This window comes from Myotis brandtii, unplaced genomic scaffold, assembly GCF_000412655.1.
Source record: "Myotis brandtii unplaced genomic scaffold, ASM41265v1 scaffold721, whole genome shotgun sequence".
In the NCBI taxonomy this organism is placed as follows: Eukaryota; Metazoa; Chordata; class Mammalia; order Chiroptera; family Vespertilionidae; genus Myotis; species Myotis brandtii.
The window spans coordinates 233,555-248,108 of NW_005370848.1; the positions used below are offsets into that span (position 1 = coordinate 233,555).

At 48.6% G+C, this 14,554-nt stretch overlaps 1 protein-coding gene across 3 annotated transcripts in view; it reads right to left on the reverse strand.

Moving 5' to 3' along the window:
- GNAO1 (guanine nucleotide binding protein (G protein), alpha activating activity polypeptide O) overlaps positions 1 to 14,554 on the reverse strand; it is a 117,787-nt gene that overhangs the window by 102,191 nt on the left and 1,042 nt on the right. The window lies entirely within an intron of this gene.

Genomic DNA, 14,554 nt, shown 5'->3' on the forward strand with positions numbered 1-14,554 from the left:
AAAAAAAAAAAAAAAAAAAAAAGCAATGCCAATATCTCCGAAATGCATGCTTCTGATCCTGAGACGCCGACTCCTTTCACCTCCGTTTCTTCCCCTGTAAGATGGGGATGTGGTGATTCTGTGCAGCCTCACGCGGCTGCTGTAAGGCTTGAAGGAGGTCAGGAAGGTAGGAGCAGCCTGCCACCTGTAACTGTAAAGCACCACTCGGATGTAAGGAAGACACAGGTAATGAGCATCGACCACGGGCCCCCACAGAAGCAGCAGACGGCTTCTCCCCACAGTGGGCTTTCACACCAGTTGTAAAGAAAAGCTATGTCAACAGGAAATCCGGGCACACGCGCCAATCAGCTGATTTCGGGAAGCCACCGGGAACTGCACACAAGACGGGCTGAAGACCAGCGGGGAGGGACCTGCTGCTTGGTCTGTGCAGCGGAACTGCTTCCACGCTCACGCCTGTTGTCCACCTGCCGTGCGCACAGCGGCGTACAGTCTGATGGGTTTTATTAGACATAGACAGTTGTGCGATCACCACCGCAAAGAAGACAGAGTATTTCTATGGCCTCCAAAAGTTCCCTGTGGCCCTTGGTAGTCAATCTCTCCTTCCTAGGATCCTTAGAAACCACCGAGGTCATTTCTGTCCCTGTGGTCTTGCGTTCTCTCCAGAATGCAGAGGGATCTTGGTAATCTATAAGCCAGGTCAAGTTGTCCTGTCTTTCAACACCCCCGTGGCATTCAGAATGAAACCCAAATGCCCCTCAGGGCCCCCAGGCCCTGCATGATGACTCCTCCCTGCCTCTTATTTTATTTTATTTTTTAAATTATCTTGTTGAAAGTATTACCGATGTCCCTCTTTCCCCCCACTGGCCCCTTCTAGCCTGCCCCCGGTCCCACCCCTTCCCCAGACCTCTTTAATCCCATTTTGCGTCACTTTTCCTTCCCTGTGGTCCAGCCTCCCTGGCCTTCTTTTTGCTCATTTCAGCCTCAAGCCCTCCCACCCCTTCCCCGGACCTCTTTAATCCCATTTTGCATCACTTTTCCTTCCCTGTGGTCCAGCCTCCCTGGCCTTCTTTTTGCTCATTTCAGCCTCAAGCCCTTGCATCTTCGATTCCTGCTTCCTCAGATCTTTCCTGACCACTCGTCTTTCTTATCCCTCATCTCCTCCAACCACTCTGCCCTATGTCATCCTGATTTCCTCCGTAAGAACACATCATGACATGAAATGACCTTGCTTATTCACTCACTTGTTTACTGTCTACCTCCCTTCTCTAAAACTATAAGGTCCTTGCGGCCGGGGGTGGGGTAGGGGCTTGTTGGTCTTATTAAGAGCTCTAGTCCTGCCCTGACCGGGTTTCTCAGTGGATAGAGCATCAGCCTGCGGACTCAAGGGTCCCAGGTTCGATTCCGGTCAAGGGCATGTACCTTGGTTGCGGGCACGTTCCCAGTGGGGAGCGTGCAGGAGGCAGCTGATCGATGTTTCTCTCTCATCGATGTTTCTAACTCTCTATCCCTCTCCCTTCCTCTCTGTAAAAAATGAATAAAATATATTTTTTTAAAAAGAGCTCTAGTCCTAAAAACGTAGAAAGTGCCAACACGTGGTTGGTCATTGGTCACTGGTAGTTCACAGAATGAACAAACAGGTGCCAAAGATGTTAGGGAACAGTGAGGTCCACGTGACTGAAACTCTAAAGAAAGGATTCAAAGAAGACGCAGACCTCATATTGGACGTGGGGGTAAAGGGTGGGATGAATGGCTATGACTTAGGACCAGGGTCTCCCCACTGCCATTCTATCAGTCCTTCCCCAAAGTCCCCCCCTGATGGGGCCACAGAGTGCCTTGGAGACAAAGCAGGTGCCTCTCTTGCCCTTGCCCTTGCCCTTCGGCACCCTCAGGTGTGCTGCTCTCCAGTGGCAGGGCCTCCCCAGCTCTTCTGGGCTGGAGCCCCTCCACGCAGCCGAGGCTGTTCTGTCGTGTGCTCTGGGCTCACTGCAGCAGCCCTCCCCGTGGAAGAGCAGCACACGATCCTGGTCTTGCAAACCCGGCCAGCGTTCCGAGACCGATGCCTACCTTGCATTGCAGGGCTCCACACACTCCGCGGAGAGCACACGTGGATGCAACACGCGCTGGTGTCCACAATTCCCTGAGCTGATGTCCCAGTTTTCTTTCTCAATTAGCACTCGATTTCTGAAAGCTTCATTTTGTTATAATTTATTATCTCCGCTGGAGGTGGCCAAGGGAGAAGGCGGGGAATTCCTTTGCCACGAGAACATCTGTTTTGCGGGTCAGCAAGATTTAAGTGACGACCTGGAGCCTCCTCCGGCTCCCATTCTCCAGCCCCTCTCCCCAGCCGGAAGTACCTAGGAGTCTACTGAAGGCAGGTTCCCCCGCTCTCCTCCACAATGGGGGAGCTCCTTCCCGGGGCCCCCCTTCTCCTCTCCACCTGTGTACTCACCCCAGGGGCGTTGCACCCACTCACATGACCCTACCACACAGGGCAGCCGAGCCCAATTCTCCTTCCAGCTCTGACCTCTCTTCTAAACACCGGAATGACTTCCTGAGAAAACCACTGAACATTCCGAGCATAACACGAACGCTACCCTGCAAGGACCTGAGATGGGCCCTTGTGCTTTGACTTGCTACCGTCTTCCTGTTTCCTCTCTCCTGCTCCTATGCTTCCTAACTTGACAACATAACTCCATCGCCCAGGTTCAAGACGGGGAAGACCTCTCTTCTCCATATGTTGAACCGGACACCAGGTCTCAGCTCTTCTTCCTCCAAAATCTCTCCTCTATCTAACTCCTTATTGACTTGCCTACCAATCTCCTAGTTTAGACCGCCCCCCCCCAAAATTGCTCTGTTCCTAAGCCTCTTCTCCAGTGTCCCTTCTCCAAGTTCCCCCAACATGGTGCCCTACTATCCTACCATGGACTATGCAGTCCCAGGATCTATCCCTTAGCAAAATGCCCAGGGCCCCCTACACTCTAGCTCTAGTCTTCCTGTCCAACCACTTCTCCTCTTTCTCCCACAAACCCCCAACTCTTTGGTCACAGAAGGCTGTCCACTACTCCTAGGCGGTGCCCTGCATGTTGGTCTCTGACTTCTCTGCTTTAGCTCATACTGTTTCTTCTTCCTGGAAGGCCTCACCCTTTTCATCAGGATGATCCTGGTTGTCAAGGAGAGAATTCCAGCTGAAATAAGTTTATGTAAAAGAAGAGATTTATTGATTCACATAAGTGCCCAGTCCATAGAGCCACCACCAGAGATCACAACATTATCACCAGAATGTCCTTCCTACTTGCTCTCTCCCCATTCCCTCACCCCTCGTCCGTGTCTCTCTTGTACTAAGCAAGCTTCCTCCTTGCAGAGAGCAATGGAGATGTGGAACAATGGCCAGAGACAGTTCTCGGCTTCCATCATTCCAACCCAGCGAGGGTATTATGACTGCAATCCCAGACAAAGCGTTTCTTCTCATAGTAACTATAACATTTCAGAGAAGGACAGTGACTGGCCCGGATTGAGTCCCATCCCATCCCTGGGCCAATCACCGTGACCAGGAGAATAGGATATTGTGAATGGCAAGGCTTGAGTCACGCCCACTTCCATCTTTAAGCGCCAGGAGGCAGTGACGGGCAGCCCCACCAGAACAGCCTAGAAGGAGTGAAGCTGGGCCGAATAAAACAACGTGTGTCCATGAACCTCCCATTCTCCACCTAAGCTGCCTTGAGGTATCATCCGGAGTGCAACTTAAATCCCATCATGGCCCCTTCTCTGTCCTATGCACTGATTCGTCTCCTCCACACGACTGGACTCTCTGAGGACAGGAACTGGATCCCTCTGTGATCAGCATAAAGCCTCACCCAAAGGTGTGACTCCAAAAAATTGTTCACAGCCTGCAATTACTACGTCCAATTATTTGTTGACGGAGTTATTGTCTGATTCCCTTGGGACCTGACCTGCTCACCACCGAATCTCTAAACACCGAGAACAGCGCCTAACACAGGTGCTAGATAAACACTGGGCAAATGAATAAATCAGTAGCTTGAATGGAAGAGATTACCAGGCTCTGGCGTGCCGGCAAATAAGCACAGCTGCTTTTTAATTCCTCCCAATTCACAGAGAAAAAAATAAAACTTTCTCCCTAAGTTGTCCCTCTCCGGCCTTCATTTTTCCTGTGTCAGGGAAAACACTACCATCCCACCAGCGCCCAAACCAGGAATCCTGGACTCATTCTTGTCTGCATCCTTGACAACTTGGTGCCTTCTCAATGTCCTTCCAATTTATCATCAAATGTGTTCAATTATTCCACTGCCCAAATATCTCTTAAATGGGACTCCTTTTCCCACTCCTACTACCACTGCTTTAATTCAGTTCTTAATTTTTTCCCGCTTGGATCACAGAAATTACTTTCCATCTGGTCTTCTAACCTCCAGACCTGTCGCCCTGGTCCAGTCCATGAAGGAGATCTTGCTAACGTACAAACTGATCCTACTACTCATTTCTTAAAAGCCTCCAATAACATCTAATTATACTAAGAATAAAACCCAAAGTCCTTAGCACAAGAGTTAAGGCCACTCATGCTCTGATCTCTGTCTCATCTTTCACCTCTTGACACTCCTTTTACATATTGTTCTCTAAATCAAACCAAATTATTTTACACTCCCGGCATGTTCCTTATGGTGACATATCTTTTTTTAAAAAAAATGTTTTTTATTGATTTTAGAGAGAGGGGAAGGGAGAAGGATAGAGAGAGAAACATTGAATGAGAGAGAAACATTGATTGGCCGCTTCTTGCATGCCTCTTACTGGAGATAAGGCCTATAGCCTGGGCATGTGTCCTAACTGGGAATTGAACCAGTGACCTCTTGGTTCATGGGTTGACACTCAACCATTGAGCAACCCCGGCAGGGCTGGTGATGTCTCCTAATGCCTTTGCACATGCTGGCCCCTCTGCCTGGAATTCCTTTTTCCCACCTGGCTAACTACCACTCATTTTTAAGACTAGGCCCACATGTCATTTTCTTTTGGCCAACCTCTGAATTTCCTGCCTAGAGAAGGTGCCTTCTGTTCTCCCACAGCTTCGTGGCATTTCCTGCCCTGAAGTGTAAGCGTCTTTCACATGTAGCTTCCTTGAGGCTGAATTCCTTGAGGGTAGAGACAGACCTTTCTCTCTACCTCCATGACATCATGTATATGTCTAGCACACAGGAGGCACTCAGCAAATGCTTATGGATGGACAGATGTGACTGATGGATCAACACCTGAGTGAACAGTTGCATGGATGGATATCTGACTAGCCTGTCTTTCCCAAGTCCCCTCCAAGCCACCTGTTTCCACCAAAGCCAGCACCTTCACGGCAGCTTCTCTCTTTTGCCACCTGCAAATGGACCATGCCTCTGGGGCAGGAACGGAAAATGATTTCAGGAACTGTCCAGAGGATGGTTAGGGAACACCCTGGTATCGGAATCAATGTGATACATGATGATGGCCACCACCTCTACTTTCAGAAGGAACCCAGCACCAACCAAACACTTTCTCAGCTACCAACCTCAACCAAGGCTAGTGCCACCCCCATTCCACTTGCTCATGGGTACGGGGTCCCTGCCTGCTCACGCTCCATTGGTGGTGGTCTGGTAAGAACTGTGTGGGGTCAGAATGGAAAGGACATAAATTTTGGAATTAGACAAATCGGGATCTTAATGCATTGCTGTCCCTTACTATGCTGTGGGGCCCTGAGCAAGCCATTGAACGGCTCTCAGCCCCACATCCTCATCTGTAAAATGGAGCCGATGACTGCATTTCCTCATAAGCTGGTGTGAAAAAACAAGCGAGGATGATGGATTGGATTGAAAATGATGACCATGGCCTAGGATCATCAACGGCGTTCAGTATCCTGATTCCAGCTCATGTCGAAGTGAGTTTGCATTCCTGGTGGATCTCATTTCGTTCTCTCTTTCCCTCAACTAACATTTACGAAGTACCTCCTTTGTGCCAAACCTTGGGCTCAGTGCTGTCTTATGAGCAAGAATAAGTCTCCATTCCTGCTTTAGAGAGCCTGGTAGGGAAGGGGCATCCAGGCTAGCAAGGGAGACAGATGCATAAACACCTAGTTAACTTACAGGGTGGAATAAACATTGGTGCTCTGAGACCTGGAGACAGGTGACCCAGGATTGATTTCACTGCCTGGGGATTTTACCGTCTGTTGGCTAAGACACAGGCAGAGAAACCAGGGTAAATCCTTGACCATGGAGTCCTATCCTTATATTTCCATATATATATATATATATATTAGAGGCCCAGTGCACGAAATTTGTGCACGTGAGGGGGGGTCCCCCAGCCCAGCCTGCGCCCTCTCGCAGTCCAGGAGCCCTTGGGGGATGTCCGACTGATGGCTTAGGCCCGCTCCCCGCGAGAACTGGGCTTAAGCCAGCAGTCAGACATCCTTAGTGCTGCTGCAGCCATGAGCCTGGCTTCTGACTGCACAGTGCTCCCCCTGTGGGAGCGCACTGACCACCAGGGGGCAGCTCCTGCCTTGAGCATCTGCCCCCTGGTGGTCAGTGCATGTCATAGCAACCAGTCAGTCCGCCGTTCAGTCGGTTTGCATATTAGCCTTTTATTATATAGGATATATATATATATATGATATATATATGATACACACACACACGCACACGCACACACATACATATATCTCCCCTTTTCTCTTTCATCCATTCTCAGTCGAGAAATCAAGTGAGTAGGGGGACAAGTTCAGAGCACTGACTATTAGCTCGGCAGTATTGTATTTTACTTTCATTTTTTGGTGCTATGAAAAGTACAATGTTTTTCCTCTTCTCTGTAAAGAAAATTAGAACTAAAGACGGCTCAGCAGATAAAAGCTGTGGGCGGTAAATACTCCCACAATCCCCCCTGCATTTCAGGCTTCTAGGCTTCTCTCTTGCATCTACCTGTGCCTTAGAGCTAGAAACCCTGCAAGAGGCCCGAGACATTCCAGAGTGCAAGCCCATATCCCAGTTGAGAGATGAATTAGGGACTAAATGACCTGCCCACAGTCAAATCAGACAACGAGTCCAAATGAAAACCAGTTCTCCTGATCCTCCCCCTTTACCGGTCTGCAATCTCTCAAGTCCCTGGATCTTAGGCACTTGGACCCCGCAAGATCCTTCACCTGCAGCCCTCCTGGTGGAAGCCAGGGCTATCTCCATTTCTGAGCGTTCTGGAAGCCACAAACTTCTCCTTCTAACATGTCAACTGGGTCTCTCTTCCCAGAAACACCCTGTTGCTTACGAACAGGATACTTTCAGATCCTCCTCTTTGGTTTGAGAGAGCCACGTCTGCATGAAAAGTTTGGTTAGAGGTGGTTTTCTCAAAATGCCTCTCCGGGCTATGACTTTCCTGGCTGACGAAGCTCTGTGGTTGAGGTTGCTCTTGTGCAATTATCTTGGCCTTAAAAGAGCTTTCATAGGTACCCCTATCCCTGCGAGATGGAACCATAATCATTGCTTTTATATTTATTTATTTATTATTAATATGTGTGTGTGTGTGTGTGTGTGTGTGTATGAAAGAGAATCACTGATTGGCTGCCTCCTGCACACTCCACACTGGGGATGGAGCCCGCAATCTGACCATGTGCCCTGACCGGGAATCGAACCCTGAGCTCCTGGTTCATAGGCTGATGCTCAACCACTGACCCATGCCGGCTGGGTGGTGCTTTTATATTTAGAACCTTGCACCAGAGACCTCAAAGGCCCTGAAAATGAAGGTAATTCCCAAGTCTGTAGACCACTTAGGATAGGAAAGGAGCTCGGGGTAGACCTGGTGCAACTTTTGAGGAAACAGAGCCCTCAGAGAAGCAGGGGCAGGGCCCCTTGTCTAGACTCCAGGTCCAGTGCTCTTTCTCCCTCTCTGTCCGATCACTCCAGCCTCTTGGGCTGAAGCAGCTGCGCCATCAAAAATGTCACATCACTTATGACAACACAGTGTGTTATATAACTGGTGCTGCAGAGCAGGCAAGGGGAAGAAGCCATGAGCATGATCCACAGCACCCCCCCACCTGGCTGTCAGGGCAGCTAAGTCCCATATACTGGGGAAGAGAACTCCACATGGGAAGGGAGCACCTGCTAAGCAATGAAAGGAATAAAAACGGGAGCTGACATTGATACGATTTCTGAAAACTGTTCTAAGGGCAATCCATATGTTACATCATTTAATGCTCACAGCAACCCTATTCGGTAGTTATTTTTATTATCAGGCCCATTTTACAGGCAAAGAAACTGAGGCACAAAAAGGTTAAGTATCATGTTTAAGGTCACACATCTAGTTAGTGGTAGAGCCGAGATTTGAAGCCAGGCAGTTTGGTTACAGAGTCCATGATCTTAATCGCGTCTCGAGTTCAGAGAAGCATGCTAATCTGCTTCTCTAAATAAGAAACTACCTAGTTCTTCGAGCCAGTAAATAGGCCATTATTCCTTCCTCTCCTCCCCCTCTCTGCTGGCGACTGATTGGCTGCATGCTTTCTTTTCTAACCACTATTGTACATAAACGAGAGGCGCAGAATAAAATAAGAATGCGAGACAAATTGCAAAAAATCCTTAGACTGGAGTTCATCTGAACACCTTCAAGCTTTTTTATGACGATGCCATCAATAAGAAAGTGGAGTGAAGTGCCCTTCTCAAGCATCTGCTGTTTGAAAATCCATGTAGTACGTGTGCACACACACACAGAGACACACAGACACACACACAGACTAGCATCTGCTGTTTGAAAATCCATGTAGTACGTGTGTACACACACACACACACACACACACAGACACACATTTACTTTTCTTCTTTCAAAATCAAAAGTTGTTCATTGCTAGGGTCAAATTTGGGCCCAACTCTTTCCAATATGGTTTCCCCCGCCCCCCAAGTCTGAAATCATCTCTTCACCAGCTTGCCTATTGTCTTTCAGCTCAAGATGTGCTCTTGTGATAATGGTCTATCTAGCTTCACAAGAAATGAGACTAAAAACACCCTGGGAGACAGGGGGCCAAGTCCCCGCATCCAGAGGGACTGAGCACATGTCAGAAAAACGGGACCTTATCCTACTGATATTAACTCTCCAGTGTTAACAGAGACAGGGCGCTGACAGCAGCTGAAAACGCGGGTGATCGTGCCCTCTCTTTAGCAGACGAGGCACGCTAAGCAGCACGACATAACCTGGGGAATTCCTGTGCTAAGGAAACAAGACGACTCCGATTCTAGGCGCGGTAAATCCAATCTGTCCCCACACAGAGAGAACAGGAATTCTGGATTCCTTTCGAGTCATGGCAATCCCCCATAAAACCTCATCCGTTTCATCTCATCAGCAGCAACACGTTCCACGAGCAGACAGGTTCCATTTCAGAACCCAACAGGTAAGCGAGGCTCCAAATTCCATAGCTGATGCCTTAGGAGATCAGGTGGACTGTTGGTTACTCTTCTGGCAGGAAGGTCTGATGGTATTTACAGCTCAGTGAACAGTAAGGAGAGAGAGAGAGCACCATCCATCAGCAAAGGAGAGCTCATCTGCTACTTGATCTGACATTCTGTTCGTGCTCACGCTGTCTCCAGAGAGCAAGATGCATCCATTTGAATAAACATGGGGAGGGGAGGCAGCGAGGGGAGCAAAGCAGCCAAGAGAAGGACTGCGGCAATAACAAGTCCGCAGATCTAGCAGAGTGGCTCTCAGCAGGGGACCCTTTGGGGATGTGCGGGGAAACGCCCTTTCCGACAGCTGCACTTTTACGGAGTAATTGCTGCACGTTGCTATTTGCCTCCACTCATGCCTACCACTTAGTAGGTGCTGAGTAGGGGAGGGGTGTGTTGAATGAACACAGGCTTGCCCGGAACCCAAGCCAAACAGTAGACACCCTAATTACAATACCAGGGTGAGCTGGTAGGAGAGAACCACCAGCTTCTGGCTGCAAGTGACATCTTAAGGCTGCCTTCCCTGACAGGGTGGGGTCTGTCCTGGGAATCATACTCCATTGTAAGTATAAGGGCTGGGATATTGGTATGAGCAAGATGTCTTTATCAGGCAAATCCTTAAATCTGCTTTACAATGGCACTGAGCACACATCCAAAGGGCTCCATTTACTGTGTCCATTTATGTCAAGCATAGCATAGCAGCTAGAAGGCCACGCCTCACCATCACTTTAGAAATCTCTATCTTCCTAAAAACCCACTTAATGTTCCAGAGACAGACAGCCTGGCCAGGACATCGCAGAAAACCCAACACCTCAAATGAGGGCAAACTGTGGTGCCCATGGCAACTCCACAGTTCATTTTACATTTTCATCAGGTAGATGGCCAAAGAGCAGTTGTTACTATTTGTTCAGAACGGGAAGTCACTTAAAGTGATACTCAGTTGATTTGATACTTCACAAAATAGAATTCTTTTAAAAAAATATTTTTATTGATTTCAGAGAGGAAGGGAGAGGGAGAGAGAGATAGAAACATCAATGATGAGAGAGAATCATCGATTGGCTGCCTCATGCACGCCCCCTACTGGGAATAGAGCCCACAACCAGGGCATGTGCCCTTGACCAGAATTGAACTTGGGACCCTTCAGTTCACAGGTTGATGCTCTATCCACTGATCCAAATCAGCTGGGGCTGAAATAGAATTTTTAAAAGAGATTTCTTTGTAAAGGTTTTGGTAATTAAATAAAATGAACTATTTTAGAATCTTGATTAGTCTGAATAACTAAAAGAGCCCCATTGATCGCAAATATGGTGAGGTTGGCCCTGGCTGGTATAGCTAGATTGGTTGGAGCGTCATCCCATGCACCAAAGAGTCATGGGTTCGATTTTTGGTCAGGGCATATACCCAGGTTTGAGGTTTGATCCCTGGTCGGGGCATGTAAGGGAGGCAACGGATCAATGTTTCTTTCTTTCTCTTTCCCTCTCCCTTCCTCTATCTCTCAAATCAATTAAATAAAAATATTAGAGAAAAAAAGATGAGGTTTTATCACGGGTGAGGTCACAACCTCCAAGTAAGCAAAATTATTTAAAATGCCACACGTAGAAAAGGACACTGATTACTCATGGTATGTGTGAAATTATATTTGTGCTGTTTCAATGATCAATGTTTACTTCTGAAAACTGTTATAAAATGCACTAAAATGTTTGGGATTGTCTGACACATAGCTCCCAAACACGAGTTCACAACCACATACACACGTTCAATAAAACCCAGAAAGCTGTGTTCAAATGAAAGTTTTAATAAAGTATTAAGAACCAGGGTTTGAAAAGGCCAGCCTAATCAGTGACATCTCTAAAGTGGATGCAAGTTTCCCATTAAAACATGTATCAAGCAGAATAATCCCCAAAGTCAGTCTCCCTGCAAGGTTCCTAGGCTGATGCAGGTGTTGACACGTGTGGTAAGCAGCATGTGGCAGCCGGTCCTTTATCATACAACTCCAGTTATTACAGGTGTATGTGGAAGCCTATTCCTTCTTCTAATTAGCATTTTACAACATGGATGACAACATACGCTGAATGGAATGGCTCCTGGCTCCTCTGGAAATGCTGGTTAAAAGGATCTGGCCAGGTCTGAATACCCATGGTCTTCCCCTCTATCCAACAGGCGGAGCTACTAAGTCGCAGACCCCATTAGGAAGTCATTGAGTTCTCCTAGAACAGCGATGGCGAACCTTTTGAGCTCGGCGTGTCAGCATTTTGAAAAAACCCTAACTTAACTCTGGTGCCGTGTCACATATAGAAATTTTTTTGATCTTTGCAACCATAGCAAAACAAAGATTTATATTTTTGATATTTATTTTATATATTTAAATGCCATTTAACAAAGAAAAATCAACCAGAAAAATGAGTTCGCGTGTCACCAGACACGCGTGTCATAGGTTCGCCATCACTGTCCTAGGATGTCACCCACGGAGAACTCTCTAATTTCATCCGCCCAGATACAGTAAGACTGGAACCTAGTGAACTCATATGGATGGCCTGATAGTTTGGTCACAGATGGTACTGCACAGGCAAGTCCGAAATTGCTTTCTGTAAACGCCACCTAGATTTTCAGGCCCAGCCCCACCCACAGTTCAATTCTCCTGACTCAAGTGATGCTCAGCCAAGTGGTGATCAGGAAAAATCATCTCTGCATGGGAGGACTCAAAAGAATTTGTCACTAGGATACAGTGACACCGATCCCACATTTTGTGGTTAATAAAACAAGTCCTGCATCCAGCTTGGCACCAGGCCCTGATCGAATTTATTTCAAGCCAAGCGGGAGGGCTTACAGAAAAAGCTGCCATTCATGAAGCCTTCACGATAGGCCACCAGGGTCCCTTGTAGCAAAATTCACATGGGCCAGAAATCTCTCTGACTGACCTTTTGAGCAAACGTAGCCGATTTCCTGAAGAGAGTTGTATTTTCTTAAAAAAAAAAAAGAAAAAGTAATAGTTTTGCCTACAAAATCTGTCTTGCTGGAAATTTTTCTCCAAAAAGCTGTCCTGTGACAAAAGGGGGGGTGGGGGTGGGGGTGCAGGGAAAATAAATGCTCGGATGTATGATTTAACCATCTCAAACATCAAAAGCTTAGGGTGGTCCTCTCCCCGCCCCCTCTCCTCCCTTAATGTAACCAAATATGAGACACGTAGGACTTTCCCAGGGAAGTCTACATACAGCCTTCATTTAAGATTTCCTGCCCCAGCACATAATTAGGAATTTTCATTCTAAAATGGCACACCTATTTCCTCAGAGAGCTCTGCTATCTTTGAATAAAAAAAGGCTAGGTGCCCTTTGGGGCGACTCAGTGTATATTTTTAAACTTCTTATTATACCAACCTAATTTATGGGGCATGTTTAAGAAAACCAGGTAAGGAGTTGATTTGGCAGATGCAAAGTTAATTTGCAGACTCTAGCATACCACCCCCTTTCTTCTCGCTCCTCCTGGAGCCTTCCGAATGCCTTCGGCTCCCTAGGAAGCAGCTCGGCTCTCTCCGCCAGGCCCCCGACTCGGTGCCGAACATCAACGAGTCCCTCCGAGCCCCACACCCAGCCGGCGCCGAGCCTTGCCGAGTACTGCCGAGCTGAGCCCCATCGACTTTTCCGGCCTCGCCTGGGCGCTGTCCACCACTCGCAACGCCTGAAACATCACCTCGCTCCTGTAGCTGGTGGCACGGGCTTCTACAGGGCTCTGAGCCCGCAACTGCCGATTACAGTCTTCTGAACTTTTAAAATACCCCCCTTGGCGAGAAAGGGGTGGCTCTGCTTGCACTGACCGGCCCGCGAGGGCTCCCGGTAGATGCAACATGCACCTGGTTGCAAAGAGCAATTCCCCAGGCCCCGCCTCCCCATCCATTTGTGTTGCAAAAGCCCCAGAGAAGCCCCAGGCCAAATTACCCGTGACTCAGAGGGGTGCGGCGAGCCGAGGGGGCCTTTGCACAGAAAGTCCCAGGGGCCTCCCGAACAAAAATAAGAACATGTCAAGCAGACGGGGAAAATTGTCTCCAAGTCGCTACTCCCTACCATCATGGCGCCGCCTAGAACCCGCTTGTCATGCCTGTTACACATGCAAGAATTTTTGCATCTTGTTTCCGAAACCGCAAGCACGCTTCGTCTCCCACCCACCTTTCCACGAAAGGGGCTTTTATTTTCCCTTGTTTTCCAAACGGGGTGCAATTACTTCGGCTATTCTGTCAGGTTGAAAAATAATCATTTTTGTTTACTGCACAGCAACCCCTAATTAGGAGCTGGGTGTGCACGAAGGTGTCACAGCAAAGAGACGTGGAATCCTCGCTAAATGGTCTTAACGAACCCCCTCCATCCGGAACTGACAGGTCAACGGAAGCAGCAGCGGGGTCAGGAGACCAGGAGGGCGCACCCCTTCCCTGCAGGCCACCCCCCTCCCCAAGCAACCTGCCTGTGGGTTCAAACTGCCAGGGATGGGGCAAGAAGCAAGCCCGAAGAGTGGGAAGGAGGGGCGAGGCTCCTTGCTGAGAAAGTGGGGAAGGGAAGGAATATCCCATTTTGTTTTAATTTTCCACCATCACTCAAATCCACCCCCAGTTAATTAAGGAGGGGAACCTGATAGCTGAGGCAGAAGGGGGTGGTGGCAAGTGGGGCCTGAAGTCCGCATTGTGGGTAGATTACACGGAACAGGCTGATGCAGACTGTAAATAAATACACTGATAAAGGCCATAGCGTGAAGGAAAGCTGCCAGTGTCAGGACAGCAAACGCGGGGAGAGTGGGTGAAGGTGGGGGGGCAGCAGGGGCGGGCATTCAGCCTCCCAGCCCTCCTCCCCTTTCCACCTTGGCCTTAGATCCCAGCTGTGCCAGTCACATCCACTTGGACACCCACCCCTCCCCTACCACAGGCCCCTTCCCCTAACCCTCATTCTCTTTTCTTGGGGGAGGGGGGGGGGGCGCAGAAACCACAGCCTCCCAATTCAGCACCAAATCCATGAACAGCAAACATTTGATCCTCCACCCCAGCAATCTAGGGCTGGGTCCCCTTCATGTTTTAGCCAAGTTCAAAATCACTGCCCCAGGAGAAGAGCTGGGGAGATGGGATTATGGAT